Raw genomic sequence first — 26,028 nt, forward strand, 5'->3', positions numbered from 1 at the left:
GCTGGGGTGATGGAATGCAACCCTGTTTGTTTTGGGAAAATGATAAAGAGATTCCGTTACAGGTTTTCTGCCTTCTTTGAATGATGCTACCCCTAGAATAGAATTCTCCACATACCCAGCCATGAGTGGACCTGAAATTCAGCAAGTATTCAATTAAATGATCCATTTACTGCAGCAGTACCTAATTTGAGAAACTGTTTTCCATTCAGGAAATTTTTTTTGTCTTTTTTTGTTTCTGGTTTTAGGATGAATTTACTTAAAATCAAATTGTGAATACTGTTGTCAAAATTATTTGATGAACTATTGAAGTGAGATAACTTTTCACAAACTGAACATATATAGCAGATAGGGTCTTTTAATTTGGAGTTCTTTTCATTACTCAAAGATATTTAAATGAAAGCAAAAAGTGATGCATTTTATGTTTTCCTGTTACTTGTGGCTTGGGGACTTGACTTGTATTTTTAAAAAGAGCTATTTTTTATCATGTAGTTCTTAGATTTTTCAAATCACAGAACTCTTAGAGAATCTAATAAAAGGTTTAGGCCCCTGTGAAAAGCACACATATGTATGTTGTACACATTTGCCTGCATTTGTAGGTAGTTCATGAAGCACAAGTTAAGAAGATGTTGGTCAAATTAGCATTCAAAATCCGCCCCCCTCCTTCATCCTGGGGATCTTTACATTTATAGGTCTTATGATCATTTTATATCCCCTGAGAGGGCTGTTTCCCTGGTACCTAGAGATTAGCTTTGAACAAGTGGAAGGCAAATTCAATATAAAAATAGCCCAGGCTAACCTGGGGGCCAGCTAGAATGCCTGCTGTGTGGGAGGCTGCCATTTGGTTCTGTCTCCCTATAATCAGGACACTTCTGGATGGGCAGTGTCTGTGGCTTGGGCATTTCGGGCCAAGGTGAGAAAGCTGACTGGGCCGAGCCTCAGAGTGCCTAGGCTTACGATTTAATACCTGTTTGAATAGGATATTTCTGTTCTCAGAAGTGAACAATGTTGGCATCAACATTTAATGAGATTATGGCATAAGAAGGTGCTGAGTTTTAGCCACTTCTCAAGGAAGGTGTAGAGGAAGTGGAAGCCTCTCAGTATTTCACATACGATGGGTGGAAATGATGCAAATTGTTGTCTAATAGGAAGACAAAAGAAATGATCCTTTTGACCCTCACACCCACAGTCCAAAGCTCTTTTCCTTATTGGGAGTCTGCTCTGTGTTTCTAGTGCTTTCCTCAGATCCCATGCAGGTGTGTGATCTGCACATGTGACCACCAGTCCTTACTCTTGTGTGCCAAGACAGAGAGAAATGTTTGTTTATGCAAATGAAGCATTTCTGAGATTAGGGATAAAGTTTTTAGTACATCTCTAGCCAATATAATCATAACAACATGAGGCAAAAAAATGTTTGAGCTAGAAGTCAATCAGAGCAAACAACTGATCTCATCTGTTTGTACATTATCTATTCAGTAGCCTGCACTACACTCAAAATAGAGACTGAAAAAAGGTTAGCTGAAGTCTGAGTAGTAAATTAGTAGTGTATCTTTCTAGGAAAGTTAGAGACATAATAGCCAAATAAAATATCACCCTTTCCTACAAATATTCCTTGGTAGCATTATCTGACAGATTTCTGGACTGGACAGATATTCCTTCTTACTCAGGGTTTTCTGTTCTTCCTTGATTCCAGACATCCTGTTCATCAAGTAGTTTACAGGACATTTGAGGTCCCAAGGGTCCTTAGAAAACATCTAGCCTTACTTTTCCAGTGAGGAAACTAAGATGGTAAGTAACTCAAGCCTCCAATATTCTAATATTGCTGTACCATTATTTTATGGGGAGGACTCATTACATTGTCTCATATTGTCCTCTTGTCATGCCTTTCCATATAACATGTGGCATCATGACATAACATTCCTCTAGTCACAGACTGTCAAATGGGGTGTGTGAAACCAAATACGGGTTTTTGTGGGAATGTTTGGCATCCATAGATGTAAAAGTGCACTCCTTCTCAGATGTTGGGATAGAAGTCGTAGTTAGAGTGGGGGGATCAGCCTGCTCTTTGTAAAAGGGTATTTTCATGCTGGAAGACATAATTATTTTGTACTGACAGGTTATTCTTAAGTAGCAGTTGACGTATAGATGGCTTCAAAGATACACCCTCAGTATACATTTAAAGTTCAGTGAGGACCTCAGGGAGGAAAAAGTGATATCTTTAAAATGTCATTAATTTTTTAAAATAATTCTTGTTTTGCAGTTTTATTGAGAGATCATTGTTATATGGCACTAAGTTTAAAGTGTACAATGTGATGATTTGACTTACCTATATTGTGAAATAATTGTCACAACAAGTTTAGTTAACATCCATCATCTTGTATAGCTAAAAGAGAAAACAGCAAACGTTTTTTCAAAAATACTTTTAAAGATAAACTTCAGCCCAGTTTTCTTTTCTGGATTCTTTCTTCTGTCTATTGGACTTTCCTGTTTAGAGAAGGCAACTTAAACTCATCATGCCCTTGAAGGTGCCCTGCCCTCTCTCATCTCTGGGTCTGTATACAGAATAATAAATACTAACATTTATTTAGTGTTTCCTATAAAGCTGGCACAGGTCCAAGTGCTTTACGTGAATTAAAGTCCCAAGGGTTTTACTCCTAGGAGGTAGATACTATTTTGCTTCTCATTTTACAGATTGTGAAATGACCCAGAGGGTGAATAATTTGCCCAAGTGAAGTATAGTGGCCTCCCTCCAAAACCTCTGCTGCTGGTTTTTTGAAAATCATGGTGGGACGCCTGGGTGACACAGTTGGTTAAGTGACTGACCCTTCATTTTGGCTCAGGTCATGATCTTCGGTTTGTGAGTTTAGAGCCCTACATTGGGCTCTGTGCTAATGGTGCAGAGCCTGCTTGGGCTTCTGTCTCTTCTTCTCTCTCCCTTTCCCCTGTTTGTGTGCCCGCACACACTCTCTCTTACAATAAACATTAAAAAAAATTAAAACAAAGAAAACTGTGGTAAAATATACATACCAGAGCCTATGCTTCTTAACCACGACACTGTGCCCCCTTTCTGCGCACCCTGCTTCCCTTGCCTGAAGAGCCTTCTCCCCGTTCTTCTTCACCAGGTTAGGGCCTATCATCTTTGGTCTTTGGGTCACAGGTTACATTGTCCAGAAATCCTGCCTGGCTACCTTTTCCTTTTCTCTTCCATCCGGCACCAGGTTATTTCCTTTGTGCTCCCGGTGAACCCAGAGCCCACTGCAACCCTCCATTTATTATTCCAAAAATATTTATGATGTTTCCTCTGTAGCTGCCCCCTGTCTCCCTAAGATCTGGAGCCATTATCCTTATGATCTCAGTACCCAGCAACACGTCCTGTAAATATTTATGGGATGGAGGGAAGGGGATGGCATGAAGTTTCTTCTTCAAAGTTGAAAAACAAAATAATTGACTCTGGTTATAAAACTGATTATAGAAGACAGTTTTGTATAAAGTAAGAAATAGAAAATGAACCCTGAAGAAACACAGGGAAATGATAATCAAGGTCAGGTTCCAGTTGCTTATATTTTCACTTTGCCAGTTTAGCTTGTTAAAAAAACACAAACAAAAAAACCCAAAACACACAAAAATAAAAACACAACAGTCCCAGGCTGTGAATTGTGAATGAGAAAGGAAATGCTTTTGTTTTCTGCACTGCAAAAATAAAATTTCCATGACCTCATTGTGCGACAGTCCCTCTTTTTGGAGATAATATGTCTCCTGTTAAAATGCAGCATCTAATTTAGGGCTCAGTAGCTTGGGATGATTCAGAGGATATCACAGACACACGTCTACTCCACTGGGCTGTCTGGAGTATCCACTGGTTCTCTGTGGGGGTGGCCCTGCCAGAACTAATAAGAGCAGCAACATAGATTGATTACAAAATACTGGAATGCTGTCTCTCTGTAATTGTCTAAATCATGCTTTTTGCTGTTTAATTTTCTTTCCTGATTTTTGTTGGATTTTGTCTTTGAAATTCTCTAGGGTTATGAAGTTAATTGTCAATTGCTAACACAAGAAGCCAATTTTCCTATTACAAAAAATAGCAAAGTCCCTTCCATTTTGAAGACATATCTCCAAAACTTAAAAAAATTCCAAGCATCTGGCAAATCCAACCTCATAAAATAGGGATTTAATTAGGAAGGATGGAGGGCTACATTTGTAGAACAGACCGATTTGATTATATTTTAACTATTAAATAGATTCATTTTCAGGGTGGTCATTCTTTATTGTAAGCATTTAATTGACATTAAATCATATTAAGAATTTAATTTTAGCTCCCTTTACAAATTGGCCAGTGCCCATTTACCTTTGGTAGACTAATAAGATTTCTACTCTGCCATGTTTTTTATTAATCCCCATTACTACTCTTGGAGGAAAAGTATGAGTGGGGCCAAATGGAATTCTTTCCCCTACTGAGTTCGGCAACCACTATTTCTGGAACTGTTTCAAAAGATTATGAATTCTATCATCAATTATTGTGTCCTCAGACACAAATTCAAACCAGGCAGCAGAACAGACCTTCCTACCTATTCTGATTGGCATCACACTGGCATCACAAGTCAGTAACAAACTGTTGCTTAATGTTCAGATTTCCTGCTGAGCTTTCTCTTGGTCCTCTTTCTCTAGTTTGCTCTCTCACAGTCTTTTCTGTCCACATCTGAAACCATTTGTGTCCTCCATTAACACAGACCTCATGTAGTATGACAGAGGTTCCAGACTCAGCAAAACCAACTGCTAAGTCCACTTCAGCCACTGCACAGAGAGGACCATGTCTAAGCAGAAAAGACTGCTGTGAAACAGGCTCTAGAAACTTCTCATCTGGGGTGAGGTCAGTTCTTAGCCTGGGATTGCTGTGTGGTGACAACACAGGCTTTGCCTCCTCTCAGCTCAAGAGCACAGCCAGGTAACAATGAGGTCCCTTGTTCCTCTCAACACTTCTTTATCATCTCTGGTCACGGTTCAGGAATGCGGAGGTTAGGCTCCTAAGAAATGCAGTCAGTATCCTCACACCAAGTTATGGGTTTATGTTTTTCCTCTTAATGTGCTCATAGTCATTCAACTTATTTTTGTCTTCGCCCCAGTGATTGGTTACTTTTTTTTTTTTTTTTCTGTTGTTGCTGTAAACACTATACCTGGGAGTATTAGGTAAAAATAGTCAGACCTTTCCTAATAAACCAGTAACTTCTGTATCTTACAAAAATGTCACTTAGTTAAGTGATTCTGAGTCTAGGCTATAATTTGAGAGGGGACAGAGAAATAGGGAACTGGTGCTATCTATGTGCCCAGTGGGAAATAGTACTTTTTTTTTTTTTTTTTGAAACAATGAGTCTTTGAAAGGAACTATGGGATATTTCTGCTTATTTTCAGTACAGTATTACAGTTGTGAAAGCTTAAAGTAAAAAAAAATACTTTGACATGAGAACGACTCTTCTTGTCTAATTAAAAATAAATTCCTTCATGTTAGCCTTTAAATTTTTTTTAAGGTATTCCTATGTTATCTAATGCAAAGTGACAATAGAATACATATGTTTTCAGTGAGGGAAAATTGAGATCAACTATATATATATATATATATATATATATATATATATATAATGTATGTAATTATATAATATGTAAATATATATGTATATTTTCTGTTCCCTATCTGTATAATTGATTCAAGGGGATAATGCAATCTTATGATTTACTCTCATATTGTAAAGTTTCCCCTTGTTCTATAACTGCAGACCACAGTTGGAAGAACATCAGATATAAAGCCTCACATAGTTTGATGTTTGATTTGTGATTGACTCTTAAAAATCATTCTTAATAAAATAAATATTTTTAATTAAATTAAAAGGCAATATATGGAAGAATGGAATGGAATGAGTTGAGACATCTTATTTTTGTCGTGTTTTGAGTTCTGATGGTCTTCTCAGAAGCGTGGCTACTGCATCTTTCTCACTCTGTGGTCCAGTTTCATCTGGAAGCATTTCACTCAAGCATACTGATTTTTGTCGTAGTAGATTCTTTGTCCATAAAAGACAAAGAGGTTGCTGAAATTCTTCCAGGAGCCTAAGTATATAAAGATGGCACAAAGAACCATGCTCACTTTTCATGATAAAGATTTGGTCAAATTTGGGCCTAAATTAGCAAACTTGTGCTTAAGTATCACTTAAGTATCAATGGCTCTAAAATATGAGCCACAATTGATTCTCTGTTTGCAATGATTTCATCTTTGTTCTTGATGTCTACTTATCTCAAATGAGACCATTTTCATAAAGGAGCAAGGTAACAGATAATTAGGAAGAAGTGACTGTTTAAAATATTTTTATAGAATGAAATATGTAATTTATCTTTGGCCCATGTGACTCTGAAACTTTAAATACTTTTTCTTTTTTACATCTTTAATGAACTCCACTTCTTCCTATTAAATGTGATCTTCAGACCTTATTGCAGTTTCTTCCAGAAGGGTACCACACATTCAGACCGCTTTTATAGAAAGCCCTTTAATGACATGTCATTATCATAGGGAGATTAAACCTGTCTTTGGATAACTGAGACCATTTAGTGGAGCTAAATCATGGTAAAAGCTACATTATAGGGAAATTAAAGATGAATACAGTTATGTGCTGGGTATCATAATCAGGGTAAGCTTAAAAACTGAGATCTGAAGAATCTTTGCTGGCTAAAAAAGGGAGAAAACTGTCAGAAATTTCAAACCATTAAGCAGAATACAGTGGACAGTTGTCTTCCTCATACTAATTCACACTGGTGTGGAACAGCTTTCCAGAATTAGTGATTGGTTATACCCTCCACCATCTGTAACTATGTGGACTGAGACAACAGTAAAGTCATGAAATCCAGTGCCTCAGTTCAAGGGCAGGAATTTCCTCCCTTCTTTCTGCAGGTCAGTTTCCTAAGAATCTTCATAATCAATATGGTAAGTGAAGCCCAGAGGCTGGGGAGGTTTATTTGCCAGCTGAGTTTCTCAAGAAGATTATACCTCCGGGTGGATAGATGAATCTGACCCAAAGGGAAGGAGGTCAGGGAGTTTGCATAAGGGGACCATAAGTAAGTAGTTTTTTCAGAAAAATTGTAAAGCAACATGGAGAAAGCATAGGCCTACTAAGGCAGCTGCTGAGTCAGCAGCGTTATGGGAAGCATAATGTGAATGTGAGATTGAATAATGGCTTGTTTCCAAAAAATGACCATGGAGTCCTTAGGAAAGACATGTCATTAGGGTGGTTATCATAGAATAGAAAGTACTGGAATAAAGGCAGTCATTTGGCAGAAAGATTAGAGGGAAGTGAAGTGTTTGAAAGAAGAGGCAGAGAAATGGGAAGAGGTACCACTGAGTTCACAATGGTAAAAGCAACTGATTTTAGGATAAGACAATGAAAGAATCACAGTTATTAAAACCAAATGCAGCACTTGTCAGCTTTATGCAGATATTTCATCTAAGAAAATGAATAAAAGACACTTTAAAATTCATGTGGGGATGAATCAGATCCTGTAACATGTTAAGACAAGTTCGATAGAACACTCCATTTTATGAGCATATATGAATATAAACTAGCATTTACAGAGATAACTTCATATAGCTTTAGGTTCATAGAAACTTTTTTATTATATATATTTTGAGATGGGGAAGAAAGGTGTTTGTTTTGTATTGGTTTTGTCTTTTAGAAGTTTTGGTGATAATCGGTAGTCCTAGTGAATTTTATAGGTAGAAATAACTAAGAGTAAGAATCTTGTTGAATGGAAAGCTTGGGGATGGGATCATACAATAAGAAAAAGATATACATGAAAACAGAATAAATGCTGGACAGCCATTATTGTTGTTGGGATATACCAGTGGCTTCTGAAGTTGCTATAAAGAATAGCATGAAAAATAATCTAATAAAGAGATTGGATATAAATTTTATGCAGTTTGACTTGTTCCATTTACGCTGGTTGTGCATGAGTAGGATGACTATATATTTTACTGTCCATGTGGGACAGTTTGAAAGCAAAAGCAGGTGCTATATAATCATGCCTGGCCAACAGGTATAAACTGGGATTCTTCTGAGCAAACCAGTGCATACGGTCACCCTAAGCCTGAATCCAAATAATACAAAATGTATCCCATGTTTTCTAAAATAAATATCATTCCTGGACAGCATTTGAGCAGTTTCTTTGTGTTGCCAATATACACCAGAAATATCAGTTAAATTAGTATGTGTCTCAACCATTACGGTTCATGTATTGATCACAAAAGAATTGGGGCATTTTGGCCACAAGTCACTGCTAATTTAACTTTCAGCCTCACCGATACTGAAATAATCAACTATGTTAGGTTTGAAAGGAGCAAATCTGGTGAAAGGTGAGACTGCTGGAACCAGACTGCATGGATGAGGAGCCTGGCTCTTCTACTGACTGTGGGACCTTGGCAACTTATCTCGCCTTGCAGGGCCTCAGTTTCCTCACTGAGGATAGTTGTAGCATCTATTTCACGGACCTCTCGTGAGGTAAAGATATCAATGTAAGTAAAGACCTTAGAACATCAACTGCCACATAGTAAGATCTGTATAAGAATTAACAACTTCTCCCCTCATGAAACACCATTCATGTTTTGCACAGTCCTTTGATCATCACTTCCTACTCCCCTTCCCTTTCCCCTCTCCCTGTTTCCACCTTTTTATTTTTAAAGAATCAAAATGTTTATTTGCAAATGAAGGATTGAAGTCAGTCTTATACAACCATACTTGAAATATATTAGTTAATGTTACAGTATATCTTTTTCCCTTCTAGGTTACCCTGTTAGAAAAATCGAAATGTAATAAATGAAATAAAACACCATTTTTTACTATTTGTTCAGGATCCACAGCAGTCTGACCAAGCCTACACTTGTGGCTAACATAGAAACATCCCACTGAACTAGACACAAGACTTGTAAGAAATTCAGCTTTCTCAAATCAAAAGAACAGATATCTGAGCAACCATTATGATTGTCAAAATAATTTGATGAAAATGTTCTAGAATTAGATTATAGTTATGGTTGTACAACTTGTTAAATTTACTAAAAATATTGAATTGTACATTTAAAATGTGTGAATTTTATGATGTACAAATTATACTATGATAAGGTTAACTTCACAGATATAAATGTAAATATGTAAATATATATATTTACAAAATATATATATAAAAAAATATAAAATACCTTCTGGGGACACAGGCCCAATGCCTGTATTCCATATAATATCACAGACACGGGGTCATAGTCTTAACCTCCTCATCTTATCTGGAACATTTTGGCCTTGACTGTGTGACACTGAAGTTTGCTTGGGGCTGTTGAAATTATTCCTTTTGTTTAGAGATTCTACTGAAAAGAACTTTTCACCTATTTTTTCTTTCTCCTTGATTTATTATTCTAGCACAGTGGAAATACCCCATTGTAACTAACTTTTATTTTCTCCTGTTGTTCCTTTTTTTTTTAATTGAAAAATCATTGACAAACAATATGTATTGGTTTCAGGTGTACAACCGAGTGATGTGACATTTATATACATAAGAAATGTTCACCATGATAAGTCTAGTTATCATCTGTCACCATACAAAGTTGTTACAGTATTATTGGCTGTATTCCCTATGGTGTACATTACATCCCTGTGTCTTAATTTATTTTATAATTGGAAGACTGTACCTCTTAATTCCCTTTACCTCCATTCCTTGCCCCTCTGGCAATCACTAGGTAGTTCTCTGTATCTATGAGTCTGTTTCTGTTTTGTTTTTGCTTTTGTTTGTTTTATTGTTTCATTTTTTATATTCCACATATAAGTGAAATCATATGGTTTTTGTTTTCCTCTGACATTTCATTTAGGATCATCTCCTCTAGGACCATCCATGTTGTCACAGATGTGTTGAAAACCTGAGTAATGAAAATAACTCTTACAGAAATATCTAGTGTTAAAATATACTTTCTGACCCTTTATAGAGAATATTTCCTGTTTAATAGTTATCAGAAATGGAAAATAGCAGTAGTTTTGGGGCGCTTGGAAAGTGATTAGTGGAGTGAGCCATTCTGTAACATGGTAAAGTTTGGAAAACAGGAGAAAGCCCTGTTATGTATTCTGTGGAGATACATGGAGAAGATGGGGGACCAGAGCAGGATTGAAAGACAGGAAGGGAAACACATGGAGCAGAACCTAAAGAAGTCAAATGTCTCTAGAGGGAGGCATCAGAAGCAGATGTAATGAGAGCAGAAACTTGGCCAGCATTGCATATTAGGAGTTAGGATTTGAGTTAGGAATCATAGGGACATATTGGTGATTAATACACAGCTTGGATTTACAACTATCTTTTTTTTAAATTTTTTTAATATTTATTTTTTGAGAGAGAGAGAGAGACAGAGCATGAGTGGGGGAGGGGCAGAGAGAGAGGGAGACACAGAATCTGAAGCAAGACCCAGGCTCTGAGCTGTCAGCACAGAGTCCGACGCAGGGCTCGAACCCACAAACTGGGATCATGACCTGAGCTGAAGCCGGATCCTTAGCCTACTGAGCCACCCAGGTGCCCCAGATCTACAACTGTCTTGATGTTACCCTAGGGAAGGAAAATTCTTACAGATTTGGTAAAAGATCATTTAAGTAGTGGTTGTTGTTCTACCTATTTATCCCATTGAATTAAAAATTAAGCAATTACAGAGGGGTGCCTGGATGGCTATATGTCATTGCATTGTAGGTTTGCTAGGAATACTGTTAGAAGATTCAAAGTAAGAAATTCCTGTGTCAGACTTAACTGTAATTGTATCAGATGAGAAATGGGAATGGGATGGAATGCTTAAGATCCATACATCGTAAGTAAGTTTGCTCTGTTCTCCTATGATATAGGGCATAGAGTTGGCTCTAGATAGAGTCTGTTGCTTGCTTGCTTGCTTGCTTTTTAATATTATACCAGGAGGCAACAAGGGAGAGAAGGGGAAATACAAATTATCTAGTTTTTCTCCTAGTTGGCTGGTCTAGTTAAAGATTTATAGGTAGACAGACCTGAAAATGAGATTTTATGGTATTTATGACTTTTTCTTTTGCCGTGTATCTGTCCACTGATTGTCTTAGATAAACAAGAGTTGTGGTCTTTAATCAGAGAAGATCAAAGGCAAAATAGGAAATAATAATTTATTTGTAAGAGTCAGGTAAGGCATAAGACTGCTTTAGATTTGTTCTAAAATAATGTGGAAATTGGGTTTTTACTAAAGTTTTTTTTAATCATACTTCACATGTGACACTGTATAATGTAAGTTTGAATAAAACTTAGCAAGCATGGAGTGGGCTTTTTCTTTTCAGTGCTTACTCTCTTTTCTTCTCATCTTTATGCCACCACTGATGCCTTATATATAATTTGAAAGGAGGCAAATTCAGATATCTTAGCAGATGTGGATTTAGTTCTTACTCTAGACAATTTTTAGACAATAATTTAGACACAATTACTTAAGTAAGTTTCACAAAGTTTTATTAAAGATTTGGTTGGCAAATTTGGAAAAAGTTAGATTTTTCAAAAAAGAAAAGCTTAGCAATGCACAAGGAAATTCTAATTCTCATTTAGAACATCCTGGTAGTGATCAGTAAAAGCCCCACTTCGGATGGTCTCTATCGATTTATACCTTTTTGGTACTATATATAAAGTTGTGATAACTATCATCATTTCTGTGATTCTCTAATTTATTATTAAAATGTTGCTAGCTTTTACCAAGTCATCCTGTATGATTAACTAAAATATATACAAATATTAAATATAATATATATAAAAGTAGATATAATTAATATATAAAATATACAAGTATGTATTCATTTATATAAATATTTAAAATACATAAAGTAAATATAAATATGTATGTATACATATATATAAATAAGTACAATATTAAAAATATCTAAATAGATGCATATTCAGAGCTTGAACTCTACAACGAGATTAAGAATTTTAAGTAACTCAGAGATGTTAATGGAACATCAGTCTTAAATGAGTGAAGGAACTGAAATTTACAATTCATCAATGACAGGAAATAAACGTGGAAATTACAAGAGCAAAAATGAAAAGTAAAAAATAGGTAACATTTGCACATGTTCACAGATTCTTAGCTGTCTGACCTTGAAAAAAAATTAAAGCTAATACAGAGAGAGACTAGGATTTCACATTCAAGTGTAGAATTCCTCCGCTAAACAATAACCTGACTTTAAATCTCATGCACAAGTTGCTGCTCCCCATGGATTTTAAAGTCAGAATGTCCTGCAGTCAAACTTTTGGTCACAGGTGGTTGATTCTTTTTTCAAAAAGAGATTAATTAAGATTGTAATCAGAACTTTGTTTGGTTCAACAAGAAGTTATGCTAATTGTTGGTTCTTTTCTGGGAGAGAGACATCAGAATATAATCAGGAATTTTAGGGGTGTAAGAGGAACTTAGTATCAAAAGATTTGCAGGAGGAATTTACACAGAGGATTCACTATGCTAAAAAATGATGTGAATATTCTCTGCAATGGAATTATATCAAAACTATGTGTGCCCATGCAAGTTCAAACAGACAAAACTCTTGTGGAGAACTACAGCTTTCCCCCCCTTACAAATGTTCATCATCTGTAAAATTTGGATAGCCATAAATTTGCAGATGTGATTGTTTTCATCCTCCAAGTAAAATTTTTAACAGTTTTTTATACTGTGATTAAAAGTAAAAATAATAAATTTCATAAGAGAACTATCAGAGGCAAGATCTTATCCTAAAAATAAGACTGTAATGTCCACCCCACCAAGAGATTCTTAGGTCCAGGTCAGAAACAAACTCAGAATTCAGCAAGCACATAGTAAAATTATGTAGTATATTGATCATACAGTAAAATACTGAAAGTTAAATGCACAACTTCTGTGGAATTGTTTTAGAAAAGAATTTTTAAAACTAGTAAAAAGTTGATCTTTTACTGACATTTCTATGGTTTTAAAAACATTCAAAACACTTTCTAAGGTCACTGTCAGTTCCTTAGCAGTGTGAACGATTCCCAACTAGAAAAAGGGATTACTTTATTAAAGCAATAATTAGAGTTGATTTCAAATTTGTTATTATCCAAAACTGACCTGCATTTACTTTAAGTATTGCAGTAGAACTTTCCCTTTAAAACTGCTCTCACCATTACTATTTGCTTTACATTCTAATCTTTAATTTATATGAAGGGATTTGTTACAGTTAGTCTGGGTCAGTGACCGAGTGCCTTCAAAGGGATACAACACCGAAATGGGCCTTGTTCTTACCTGGATTCATTTCATGTTACTGATTTGACCTGGCAATTAAATGCATAAGTACTATATATCCATTTTAGGGGTCCTTAGGATATGGGAATATGCGTTCATGAGATTATACTTATGTTTCTGTCTACATCAACCTTTATTTTTCCCAGGTTAGACTGCAGACTTTAAAATGCATGGATACATGTACAAAAGAGTGCATACACTGTACAGTTTTATTCATATACTGTACAAAAATAGCCAAAACTAATTTATGGTATCAGAGGTCAAGATAGTGGTGTCCCTAGGGGTGGCAGCGAGGGCAGTTGGGGTGTGGAAGGGATGTGGTGCCATGGTTGAGTATCTCATTAAAGGCTCAGCTTCCTCGTTTGTAGGAAGGTGTTTGATAATATGTGTAGAGTTCTTGACACATCCTGTGCCGTATAATAAGAGTTTAATAAGCAACAGGTACTATCAACAGCCAGTGATCTCCTGGCAGTCCCATAGGTTTCTCAAATTCAGAATGTCTATTTGACTTTGTCATCTTCCTTCACCATCATCTACCCACCTCCTGGTACCATGGGAATCATTCTCCTTTCCCCCTGCTCCCCATCAATCACAAGGTCCATTGATTAGCTCTCCAGAGTGTGTCAGTTTCTTCCCCAAGGCATGTTCAAGCCATCAGTCTTTCTCACTTGTCTTATTTCAAATGTCTCCCCCCCCAAACAAAACAAAACAAAACAAAACAAAACAAAACAAAACAAAACAAATGTCTCCCAGGTGCTCCCTCTGCCTCCAAAAAACTCCTTATAATGCAGACAGAATGATTTTTCTAAAATGGAGTTCAGTCATGCCACATATGCACCTTACTTGAAATTCCAAAATGTTTCCCCATTTCCCTGAGGATAAAATCCCACTGCTTAATATACAAGCTCTCTTGTAAGGCCCCATGGCCTGATTTGCTTCTCCTTCCCTCTCTAGCTTCAGCTCCCGCTATTCCCTCTTTATAATCTATACTGTAAAAGGGTTTAGATTCACTCAGTTTCTTTTCAACATGCTACACCATCCTCTTTTTTTTTTTTTTTGAGAGAGAAAGAGAGAGAGAGAGTGCATGCGAGCGTGGGAAGGGCAGAGGGAGAGGGAGAATCTTAAGCAGGCTCCATGCTCAGTGCAAAGCTCCATCCCAGGACTGTAATATTGTGACCTGAGCCAAAATCAAGAGCCACTTTAACCTACTGAGTCACCTAGGCACCCATATACCATCCTCTTTCAATTCATAGGTTGTTAGAAATAGTAACATTTCTAATAGTAATATTTATTTAATAGTAATATTTCTGTTAGAAACAGCCCTCGTCTCTGTGCCTCTCCCTGCCTTTCCCACTGTGAAGGGCTGAACTGTGTTCCCGCAAATTCATATGTTGAGGTCCTAACACCCAGTACCTCAGAATGTGACTGTATTTGGAGATAGGGCTTTTAAAGAGGTAATTGAATTAAAATGGGATTATTCCAGTGGACCCTTACCCAGTCTGACTAATCTTACAAGAAGAGGAAATTAGGACACATAGTGGCACAGAGGGAAGACCACATGAAGACACAGTGAGAAGATGGCCATCTTCAAGCCAAGGAGAGAGGCCTCGGGAGAAATCAACCTGCTGACACTTTGATATTAGTCTTCTAGCCTCTCAAACTGTGAGAAAATACATTTCTATGTGAAAGCCACCCACCCTGTGGAACACTGTTATGACAGCCCTAGCAAAGTAACGTATCTGTAGTGAATCCACTCCCATTCTTCAGGACTAAGCTTCGAAGCCACTTCATCTCAGACGTTGCCTGGGTTAGACTGGCTGCCCTTCCATGAGACACATCACATCAGGGGTGCATTGGACACTCACTGTGGGCCAGGCCCTGTTCACAGTGCTGTACCTGGTGCCACGCATTTAATTCTCAGAACTACTTTAAGAGGGAGGTAGTTTTGTCATCCTACATTTACTGATGAGAAAACTGGGGAGGAGAGGAGCTATCAGCCATACACTCATGTACAAAAGACCCAGTCTCTTTTCTTCAGTTCTTGTCAAGGTAGAATATTCTTTTTAAAATTTTTTTTTTAAGTTTATTTATTTTTGAGACAGAGAGAGACAGAGCATGAACGGGGGAGGGGCAGAGAGAGTGGGAGACACAGAATCAGAAGCAGGCTCCAGGCTCTGAGCCATCAGCCCAGAGCCCGACGCGGGGCTCGAACTCACGGACCGCGAGATCATGACCTGAGCCGAAGTCGGACGCTCAACCGACTGAGCCACCCAGGCGCCCCCAAGGTAGAATATTCTTAACGCAAGTGTTCGAGTTTAACCCCAGTTTAGCTTTATTTACCTTGTCATAGCGTTCGTCTAACATATTGCAAGTACTTGTTTCATTTTCTTCTTTGCTAGTCTCTAAGTTCCAGGAGCACAACTCTGCCTGGACTTTTTCCTGCCAGTCTGCTGGCCAGTGTCCAGCTCAGCGTGTGGCCTCCTGATATCTGTGGGATGCTCCCAGCTCCGAGACTGAGGCGAGTGGGCTGCTAGAGGGGTCCTGCGTGGCCTGCAGATAGGGAAGGAGAATGGCAGCGGTGCTCTTTTAGGAGGGAGAGAGGGTGAAGAGGCAGGGGTGTGGCTGAGAGGACTCAAGTGGGCATGGCGTCTCGTAACTTCTCCCTCTTCTTTCGCTATGGTGCTTGCAGTTCTGGCTCTTGGGGTCAGGGAAGGAAAGTATGAAAGCAGGCAATTATCAAGAAATATTACATATCCATTCTGTATCCCTACATCTGGTTGACTCTCCTTTGGCTGTTTGTTCTTTTGAAACTTTAAAGAAAGTTTTCTTCAGAAATTTAGGATATGGGTGATAAAATCTAATTGTACACAATTTAATTTGGAAAATCCATGGAAAGCGTCCACATAAACATAAAAGAGTGAGACTGTATAGCTGCAGTGAAATGAAAGGCAGAAAGCTCTGTTACTGAATGATTTGATGTTAGAAAAAAAATACTGCAGATTGGCGTGTTTTCTAGGATTTCACAAGCACTTCCTATAATTCAGGGTCTGTTAACATTGGCAAATGGGCCTGTGTCCAGATCTGGGACCCCCGTAAGAGCTGAGCCAGGTTAGTTCAAAATTGAACTTTCAAGGTCTGAGAAACGTGTGTGTGTGTGTGTGTGTGTGTGTGTGTGTGTGTGTGTGTGTTGGTTTTTTGGGGGGTTTTGGGGGTGAATTTTTTTAAGTGTTTAGTGTTGCCAATTAACAGGGATAGATAAGAAAAGAGTCTGCCCTCAGAGGGTTTTCAGTCTAGTGAAAGAGGCAGATGTGAGAGCAAATAAACTTAGTGGAGGAGAAAGGGGCTGGGGTAGAATATGGTCAGGACCTGGGGCACAAAGGAGGCAGCAACCATTCCTACCTGGGGAAATAGAAGAGCTTTGCGGAGGCGGTGGCCTTTTGCAGCTGAGTGCTTGAGAGAAACACGTGAAACAAATACAGTTCCACTTAGAGGTAAAGCTCATCATTTCGCACAGTTTTGGGGGCACATATAAAACTTCTCTGAGAAAAAGATCATTATCAAAAGTGACTTTCTAAAAGTTGATACTGCTGGAATCCAAGTATACCTACTTTCTAACACTAGAGTTTATTTTTATTGTATTCTTGGTGTGACTTCATTTTATTTATTTACTTCAATTCAGTAATTCAGTTCAACATTTATTGAACACTTACTTTGTGACCTATCTGAGGGGGTACTCAGGCTCCACACTGACTTCCCCTTAGATTTACATAGGCAATTCACATAACCCTTTTATCCTCAGGTTTTCTATTCCTTACAAACAAGGAGAATAACACATAATGCTATAAATGTACTTTATGGGTAGATTGTCAAAATTTAATTAGAGAAATGGGAACCTGTAGCATGGTGTTTGGCCCAATCTGGGAACTCAGTAAATATTTGTGTTCTCCCCTTTCCCTTTCCATAAGTCAAATAACATCATCCAGTGATTACATGTTCCTTGCAGGTCTTCTCTTCAAAGAGAACACCCGAGCAAGTGTGATTGTTCTTGTCATATGGATGGGTTTACAGGGAGGTTGTGTAGGTAGATGTAGCATCGTTTTCTCATTCTAAGATAAGGGGATTGTTAAGTTTTGTGTTTAGAGCTGAATTGGTGTCTTTCCGGAAACCAGGCATCTGTGCCTGACACAGCTCTACCCTTGCTTACCTGTCAATGTAACACCTTCTCACAGGCTCTTACTGTGCTGCTTGCAGATGCACTGATAGGCTTGGGAGTGTGCTACTGTATTATTAGAGAGGCTTTTCATCCCGGCAAGTTGACCTGCTGGCCAAGAAGCTCACAGAGCCATGTTACTGTTTCCTCATGCTATATTTTTCCTGATTCGGCATATTATACGTATAGAGACCCCCCCCCCCCACTCCCCGCAGAAAAATCATTCCCAGGAGTAGAAAACTTGTAGAAATACAAATTCCTGCCATGTGAAAGCAGGGGTAGTAAACTGGCACAGTGGGAGATTACTCATCAGTTTGTACAGCAGCAGAGGCTAGCTGTCTATTCCTGTACCTCGAACATCATTGGAAGCCTAGCTGTGTAATTCTGGGAAAATTACTTAACTTTTCTGTGCCTCATACGACATCAGAAGCCTAGCTGTGCAATCTTGGGCCAATTACTTAACCTCTTTGTGCCTCTTACAGAGTCAGAAGCCTTGCTATACAATTCCTCCTCTGTAAAATGATGTTAGTAATAGTACAATCTCATAGGGTAGTACCAAGGATGAGATTAGTGTATGTGAAGCGCTTAGAATGCTAATTGGCACCTAGTAAACATCTAAAATGTTTTAACTATTGCTATCATTATTTTAAGTCCAGCATGGCATCTTGATTGTACATGTCTCCCTATGAAAGTCTAGACTAGAAAGTTTGGCTTCCTAATAGAAGAAACATCAACACAAGAGAAAAATAAAAGTAGTTTCACTTATTAATGGCCACTAATGATCAAAACTAAAGACATAATCTAGTAGGTATGGCATATAACTCACATAACTTGTAAATGGAAAATTGTGCGTAAATTTGTTGTTCTTCCCTTGTTGAATATATATCGATATTATAGTGTATATGTTATAAAATATAAACAATAAAGGCTTTGCTCATAGGCTGCATTGTTTGTTTCTTGTAGAAGAATTACCAAAGTCTATTGTTTACAACCGAAAGAGCTGTGGAAAATGGGCAATAAAATCAAGCTTTAGTGGAAGTACAACATAAAAGCAACAATCATCCTGTGACTTAAGGCCCTCACTACGTAGTTGAGCTAATAGTCATTGGCACATAACTGCTAATAGTCAAAGCTGGCTGTTCACAGCTTACTGTAAACAAGAACTATTTGCTGTCCTGGGTTTAGAGCACATTTCCTCTGACAATCATTTTGCTTCTTTTGTTCTCAGTATTCATTTGGGACCATTTGTGTTGTCAAGGAAGCTCTAGTTTCACTTCCAGACTTTTATTCCAAAGAGATGAGTTGGTATCTTTGATATGTATTAAAACTCATTTTAAAGCTTGCTTGTAATTAAGGGTATTAGCTAATTAATAATTTTGCACCGATTATGCAGGTACTATTACTTTAGTAATATACATTCACCTTTCATTTCCCTCTCCTGCTATACCTGTTACTGTGAGGTGTCTTTTGGGTTTTTTACCCTTACTGGCAGAAGGACTGAATTGAAGATAAAAATCTGTCAGCATTTGCCAGCCGAAAGAAGCTGAAGTTATGACACTGGTGAGGCTGGTTTTCTTTTGCTCATGAATAAATCACTGCCATATGGAAAGTGCAATAAAATCATGAGTCAGTATTCAAAATGTTACTGTTAATAGAAGGACCATTGCAAGACAGAAAAGACAGAAGCAGTAAGTTTTGAGCAATAGCTAGTATTTCCTTTGATCTCTTTGTCCCAGAGATTAAACTTGAAGTTTGTCTAGAAATGGCACTAGAATCATTCTTTTATTTCAGCAAAAACAGTTAAAATTGGGTTGTTCAACCAAAATTGTACCAATTTCATCTCACAGTGAGGTCTTGTTTAATTAATTATAATATGGTAACTTGGCTGCCTCTCTCTGGCTCCTCCCACCCTTCTGATCCTCCTTAATCCTACTCATCTTTTCTTACTTTCATGTCGCTTACTATCTTCTTAACTACTACGTAACTTACTTATTTCTTGTCTTTATCATTTTTTATCTGCATTACTAGAGTTAAACTCTCTGAGGGTGAAGGTCTTTTCTTGTTCACTAATGAATGTCAAGAATCATGTCTGAGAATCATGCGTGGCATATAGTGAAGTACTCAGTAAATATTTGTTTGATGAATGAAAATTGTGCCTAAGTCTTCTCTTTGCATGAAGTCATTTTTACTGGATGTTAAAAGGAACTGTGTTATATACTACACTGTATATTGGAAGACTCATGGGAATTATTTTCATTAAGATTTCCATGCTTCCTCGTAGTGTACTTTGTACAAAAAAAATCTTGAGGAGGCAATAATAAAATTCTGCTTAAAGTTATCTTTAATGGCTTCCCATTGTTTATGGATAAGGACTGAAACCCTTCCCGTGCCAGAAGGTTCACATCTCCTGGCCATATCCACCTTTCCAGCTCCATCTGTGCTCGTGCCATTTCTTCAAGCTGCTCAGATGCCCCACACTCCCCCCTGCCGCATTTGTCCTGCCTGTACTGTTCTCCTGGCCATCAACCTCACCACCCTGTGCACTAGTTGGATCCTACTCACGTGGCCAATCCTGGCTCAGGCAGCTTTTCCTCAGGGAAACCTTCACTTGCAATGACGTTTAGCACCCTTTTTTAATTGCAGCCGTATGATTGGTCTCCCTTTCAGAGAGCAGTCTTGAAGAGGGCTGAGAATGTCTGTCTTTGCTGCTCATTGTATCTCTTGTCTTCACCACAGGGCCTACCTGGTAGATTCTTAAGGACATTTGTTGAATGAAGGAATAGTTTCTTCTACGTCAGCACTAGACCAATCTGAATGAAGCGTGCCTTTGTTAGCTGAGATTCTACTTAGGCCCGAGGATGAATTTACTCTCCACTTCCTTCTCCTTAGCCTCTCTCTCTCCCTCCCTGCCATCCCTGCCCCCACTGTGTAAAGCTGACTGAAAAATTGCCTTAATCAGTTATACTGCCATTATTACCACTTAATAGAACTAGAACAAGAAAATGTGGAAGTCAGATAAGTCGGTATTTCTGAAGAAAGGCACTTTATAAATAAAAGGCTTATGTTGTTTTGTGTTTATGGGTCGTATGTAGCCTAATTGGACAAGACAGGTACCCTTGATACTAAGATAGAAACCTCTGTGATAGAGCAATTACCTACAAAGATGAAGTCCATTACTAAACTACTACAATCTGGCATTGTTGCCACTACGGGAAGATTTCTCATTTGCAAAAGACAAATGTTGATGTATAAAAAATAGTCGGAATGGTGACTGGCTTTACCTCGATGTTCAATAGGATCAATAACATTGGTTTCTGTCAGCATTTTTCTTCTTAAAATACCCATCGTGTAGCAATCTAAATGGGCATTTGTGGATTTAATCCATTTTGTTTTACTATTTGTTGGAAGTTCTATGAAATGAACTGCATGGTGTGTGTGTATTGAGGAGTGGTTAATGGGGAGTCACTTAGCTAAGAGTGATTCTAACTGTTGGCCGGGATCCGAATCTCACCATGACTTTATATTTTCTGCTTTTGGAGTGTGCAGAAACTTACCTGACTGAGAGTGTGGGGGATAAAGGTAAACAGGAAGTGAAGCTGTTCTTAGTCAGAAGGTAAAATTCTGCATTAGTTTACATACACATGATATAAATAAGCCCACTATGAAATTTTTTTTAAACAGGAGAAAAATCTAATTTCATTCATATCAGGAGTCCACACAGACACAAAGTTCCCACTGTGGATGTTTTAGAATGAACAGAGTGATGTTTGACCATTTCAGTAAATCTTTAAGTGAAAAAGAAAAATTTAGTGAAACTAGTGAAACTTGAAAAGTTTATTTGTGATATGAGGATAAGAAGTGTAAGTTGTAAGATAGCCATCTGCCTGTGAAAAACATTTTTATATTAGCAAATTTGGGTATTCAGGTAGATCTCCAGAATATACCTGAAGAAGAGTCTACTATATAATCTACTATCTTAATCACCCATTGCTTTAGCAACTGAAAAGGAAAACAAGTAAAGCTAATACTGATTCTTAGTCATAAAGTGAGTTTGACTCCGTGCAATAGCGATGTTTACATCTGTGCTAAGGGAAAATTGAAAGTAACTTCGAGACTTCCACTGTGTTCTCTTCGCACACAGATAGGATAAAGCACCATTAATCTTTGCCATCAGATTGTTCCTAATCACCACAGGAATAGCTCGAGACAATAAACTGTGTCTTAATAGAGAGGCCTGAGCGCTGAGTTCACAAGAGGATGTCTCCTTTCCCTGCTATAATCAAGGGGTTCCTAGCCAGGGACTAAGCTGGCCTTGGCGTTTTGCAGTAGCCTGTTCATCTTTAGAAGCTTCAAGGCTCTACCTTCTGAGGTTGCAGTATGCTCTCTGACCAACTGGGTATGAACGATACACTAGCCCACTGAACAAGCTGAGACCCTTAGATCCTGTTTCCAAGCCTGCCTTGGAATTCAAATCAATCATAACTTCTTGTAAGGTCACTCTGCATGCTTTGCCATTAGTTTTTCTATATCATCAACAAGGGTATTTAAGATGTCACTTTAGTAGAATTGCTATGCCTAATCAATTCAAGTCTGCAAGCAATTATTTGACTAACTACATGTTATAGCCCAACCTAGTTGCTAAAAAATGGTAGCATTAGAGATTGTATTGGGGTGCCTGGGTGGCTCACTTGGTTAAACGTTCACCTTCAGCTCAGATCATGATCTCACGATCTGTGAGTTTGAGCCCTGTGTCAGGCTCTATGATGATAGTTCAGAGCCTGGAGCCTGCTTCAGACTCTGTTTCTCTCTCTCTCTCTCTCTCTCTCTCTCTGTCTCTCTCTCTCTCTCTCTCTCCCCCTCCCCCACTCACACTCTGTCACTGTCTCTCTCTCTCAAAAATAAATAAACATTAAAAAAATAAAAAATAGAAAGAAATTGTAGGCACTATAGGGCACCTGGATGGCTCAGTGGTTAGGCATCTGACTCGATTTCGGCTAATCTCATGTTGTGAGATTGAGCCCACTTCTAGCCCTGAGCTGGGTGTGAAGCCTGCTTAAGATTCTCTCTCTCCGTCTCCCTCTCCTTCTGCCCCTCCCCTGCTCTCTCTCCCTCCCTCTCTCTCAAAAAAAAAAAAAAAAAAAAAAAAAAAAAAAAAAATTGTAGGCGCTTGCTGTGTACCAGCCATTTTATTGCATCATCTTAGCCAGTGTAACAATGTATTTAACCAGGAGGGTCTGTACTATTGAGTTTAAATCAAATGACCAGTGTAAATGTAAGTCTTTATCTCCAACAGAAGACTTATAGTGACATAAGAAAAAATACGGGGCGCCTGGGTGGCTCAGTCGGTTAAGTGGCCGACTTCAGATCAGGTCATGATCTCACGATCCGTGAGTTCGAGCCCCGCGTCGGGCTCTGTGCTGACCGCTCAGAGCCTGGAGCCTGTTTCGGATTCTGTGTCTCCCTCTCTCTCTGACCCTCCCCCGTTCATGCTCTGTCTCTCTCTGTCTCAAACATAAATAAACGTTAAAAAAATTTTTTTAGAAAAAATATGACACAACGGTAGTACTGCTGTAGACAGTAGCAGTCAGATACGAGATGTCATCAGCTAGTACTAGATTTGGTTTCTCTTGTTTTGTGGAGGATTTCTGTGTTTGTGTTTGTGAACAGTGTTGGTCTGTTGGTGTCAGATCTTGTCATGTCTTTGTATGGGTTTCCTATCAGGAGAATTCTGATTTCTTACAGGGGATTGAGAGGAATTCCCTGTACCTCCCATTTCCTGTGCAGGTTTGGTATTTTTTCATTTTTAAATGATTTTGTGAGGCCGTCTAGGCCTGGAGCTCTCTGTGGCAGGCTTCTAAATTATGAATCCAGTTTCTTTAACAAATATGGGTAGGTTCCATTTCTTCTGCTGTCAGTTTTAGTAATTTATATCTTTTAGGGAATTTGTCCATTTTATGTAAGCTGTTGAATTTCTTGGCATATGATTGTTTATAATATTCCATTATTTTTCATTTGCTATCTGTAGGATTTTTAGGATAATCCTCTTATTTCCTCCCCAATTCTGGTAATTTATGTCTTCTTTCCTTTTTTATTGATGAAATTCCTACAAATTTATCTGTTTCACTCATCTTTTCCAAAACCCAGATTTAAAAAAACTTATTTTCTCTATTTTTTTTACCTGTTTACTCTTTGTTTCTGTAATTTATATTCTTAATTATTTCTTTGATTTATTTGGGGCTTAACTTTTTCTTCTTTTACTAGGTTCCTAAGATGGAAGCTTAGATCATGGATTATTGACTTCTCTTGTTTGTTTGTTTGTTTGTTTGTTTATTTAGAGAGAATGAATCCCAAGCAGGCTCCACACTGTCAGTGCAGAGCCCCACATGGGGCTTGATCTCATGAACCATGAGATCATGACCTGAGCTGACGTCAAGAGTTAGACACCTAACCGACTGAGCCACCCAGGCACCCCTAACTTCTCATATTTTTAATATAAGAAGTTAATGCTATATTACCTCTAAGGACTGCATTAGCAGCATCCCACAAATATTGAATTGTGTAGTTTTGTGTGATGATGCTGTAGTTTTTGTATTATTCAGTTAGGTTTTTTTTTTTTTTTTATTCCCCTTAGGATTTCTTCTTTGATCTTTGGGTTATTTAAACACATATTGTTTAATTCCCAATATTTGGGGATTTTCTAGATCTCTTTTTCCAATTTCTAAATAAATTCCATTATGGTCAAAGAGCATACTTTATGAGTTAAGTCCTTTAAAATTTATTGAGATTGGTTTTATGGACAAGCATATGGTTTATCTTGGTAATGTGCACTGTGAGCTTTAAAAGAAAGTGTATTCCACCCTTTGGGGTGAGAGTATTCAATAAATATCCATTAAGTTAATTTGGTTGATGCTGTTGTTTAACATTTCTGTATTTTTCCCAGTTTTCTGGTTACTTGTCGTTACTGAGAGAGAGGTATTGACATCTCTAGCTGTAACTGGGATTTGTCTGTTTCTCCTTTTAGTTCTGAGAGTTTTGACTTCAAATATTTTGAAGTGTGATTTATTGTATCCATATTTAAGGGTAGGTTGTTGGGTTCTCTTTATAAAATAAGCTTTTTCTCATGAAGAAATAATGCTCTTTGTCCTCAGTCATATCCCTTGTTTCAAAGTTGTGGCTGCCATAGAGTTGTGCTATTCAGACATCCTTTCCAAAAAGTAGTATACTTAGCCCATGACTTTAGCTGCCATACTTTTGGGATCTGCCACATATTTCTGCTGTAGCTATGCTCTCCCCAGGACACTCCCCGTTCATGATGGAGCACAACAGGGTACTAGAGTTGGGCCATTTTTGACCAATGCCAGCTCTTCTACTGAGCTGTATCTGCTGGGGACTGCCCATCAGCCTGGCTGAGACTTTCTCCCACTTGCACTGCAGCCTGAGGCCCTCCCGACCCAAATCTTCTTTCCCCTTCTCTCCTTTCACCGGTGTCAGATCAGCAATCATATCTGAAGATCTTTCCCTGTCAAGTCCTGCTCTTTCTCACCTTTGTCTTTCACAAATGGTTTCCCCAAATAAGTCTTCTGAACCTCCGATTTAGTGTTGACATCTGCTTCCCTGGGACCCAAACTACCACAGAAGTCTGCTTTGTCTGAATTAATATGGCCGCCCAAGCTTCCTTAGGCTTAATATTTGCATGGTAAACTTAGTCCATCATTTTACTCTGTGTGTTTATAATTAGTGTGTTTCTTGTAGGCAGCATATGTGGTTGGGTTTAATCTACTATCTTTAAAAAAAATTTTTTTTAATGTTTATTTATTTTTGAGAGAGAGACACGCACACAGTGTGAGCAGGGGAGGGACAGAGAGAGGGAGACACAGAATCCGAAGCAGGCTCCAGGTGAGCGGTCAGCACAGAGCCTGATGCGGGGCTCGAACTCACGAATCGCAAGATCATGACCTGAGCCGAAGTCGGACGCTTAACTGACTGAGCCACCCAGGTACCCTGGGTTTAATCTGTTATCTTGCTATATGTTTTCTATTTATCCCATCTGTTCTCTTTCCTGGCCTTTTTTGGGATTATTTGTGTATATTTTTTATATTCCATTTATCTCCATTCTTATAGCTGTTTGTTCATTATTTTTAGTGGTTACTCCAGAGTTTACAGTATTCCACTTTAGCTTTTCACTTTTCACCTTCAAATAATATATCATTCATGTGGTACGTAAGAACTTTATGATTTTATGCTTTCATTTTCTCCTTCCTATCCTTCATATTACTGTCATGCATTTTATTAAGTACATATGTCAAAAACCTTATGATACATTGTTATTATTTTTTGTTTTGAACAATTATATTTTAAAGAAATATAATAAGGAATGCTTTTATTTTACATATGCTCACATATTTACAAATTTCCACACTTTTAATTCTTTTGTGCAGTTCCAAGTTTCCATCTGGTATTATTTTCTTTCATGAAAAACTTGCTCTAACATTTCTTATAGTGCAGATCTGCTGGCCAT

At 38.0% G+C, this 26,028-nt stretch overlaps 1 protein-coding gene and 1 long non-coding RNA gene across 8 annotated transcripts in view; both read left to right on the forward strand.

Moving 5' to 3' along the window:
• The window catches only part of LOC125914812 (uncharacterized), a 292,117-nt gene that overhangs the window by 49,853 nt on the left and 216,236 nt on the right, over nucleotides 1-26,028 (forward strand). The gene's annotated exons all lie outside the window — the stretch shown is intronic.
• Nucleotides 1-26,028, forward strand: part of ARHGAP28 (Rho GTPase activating protein 28) — a 190,291-nt gene that overhangs the window by 17,132 nt on the left and 147,131 nt on the right. Inside the window, exon 2 of one of the 7 annotated variants that reach the window (XM_049620407.1) lies at nucleotides 1,691-1,785. The exons of the other annotated variants lie outside the window; for them this stretch is intronic. The gene's annotated coding sequence lies outside the window, so the exon portion shown is untranslated. The remainder of the gene's footprint in view (nucleotides 1-1,690; nucleotides 1,786-26,028) is intronic. 7 annotated transcript variants of the gene reach the window in all.

Source organism: Panthera uncia (assembly GCF_023721935.1).
Source record: "Panthera uncia isolate 11264 chromosome D3 unlocalized genomic scaffold, Puncia_PCG_1.0 HiC_scaffold_8, whole genome shotgun sequence".
NCBI classification, from domain to species: Eukaryota; Metazoa; Chordata; class Mammalia; order Carnivora; family Felidae; genus Panthera; species Panthera uncia.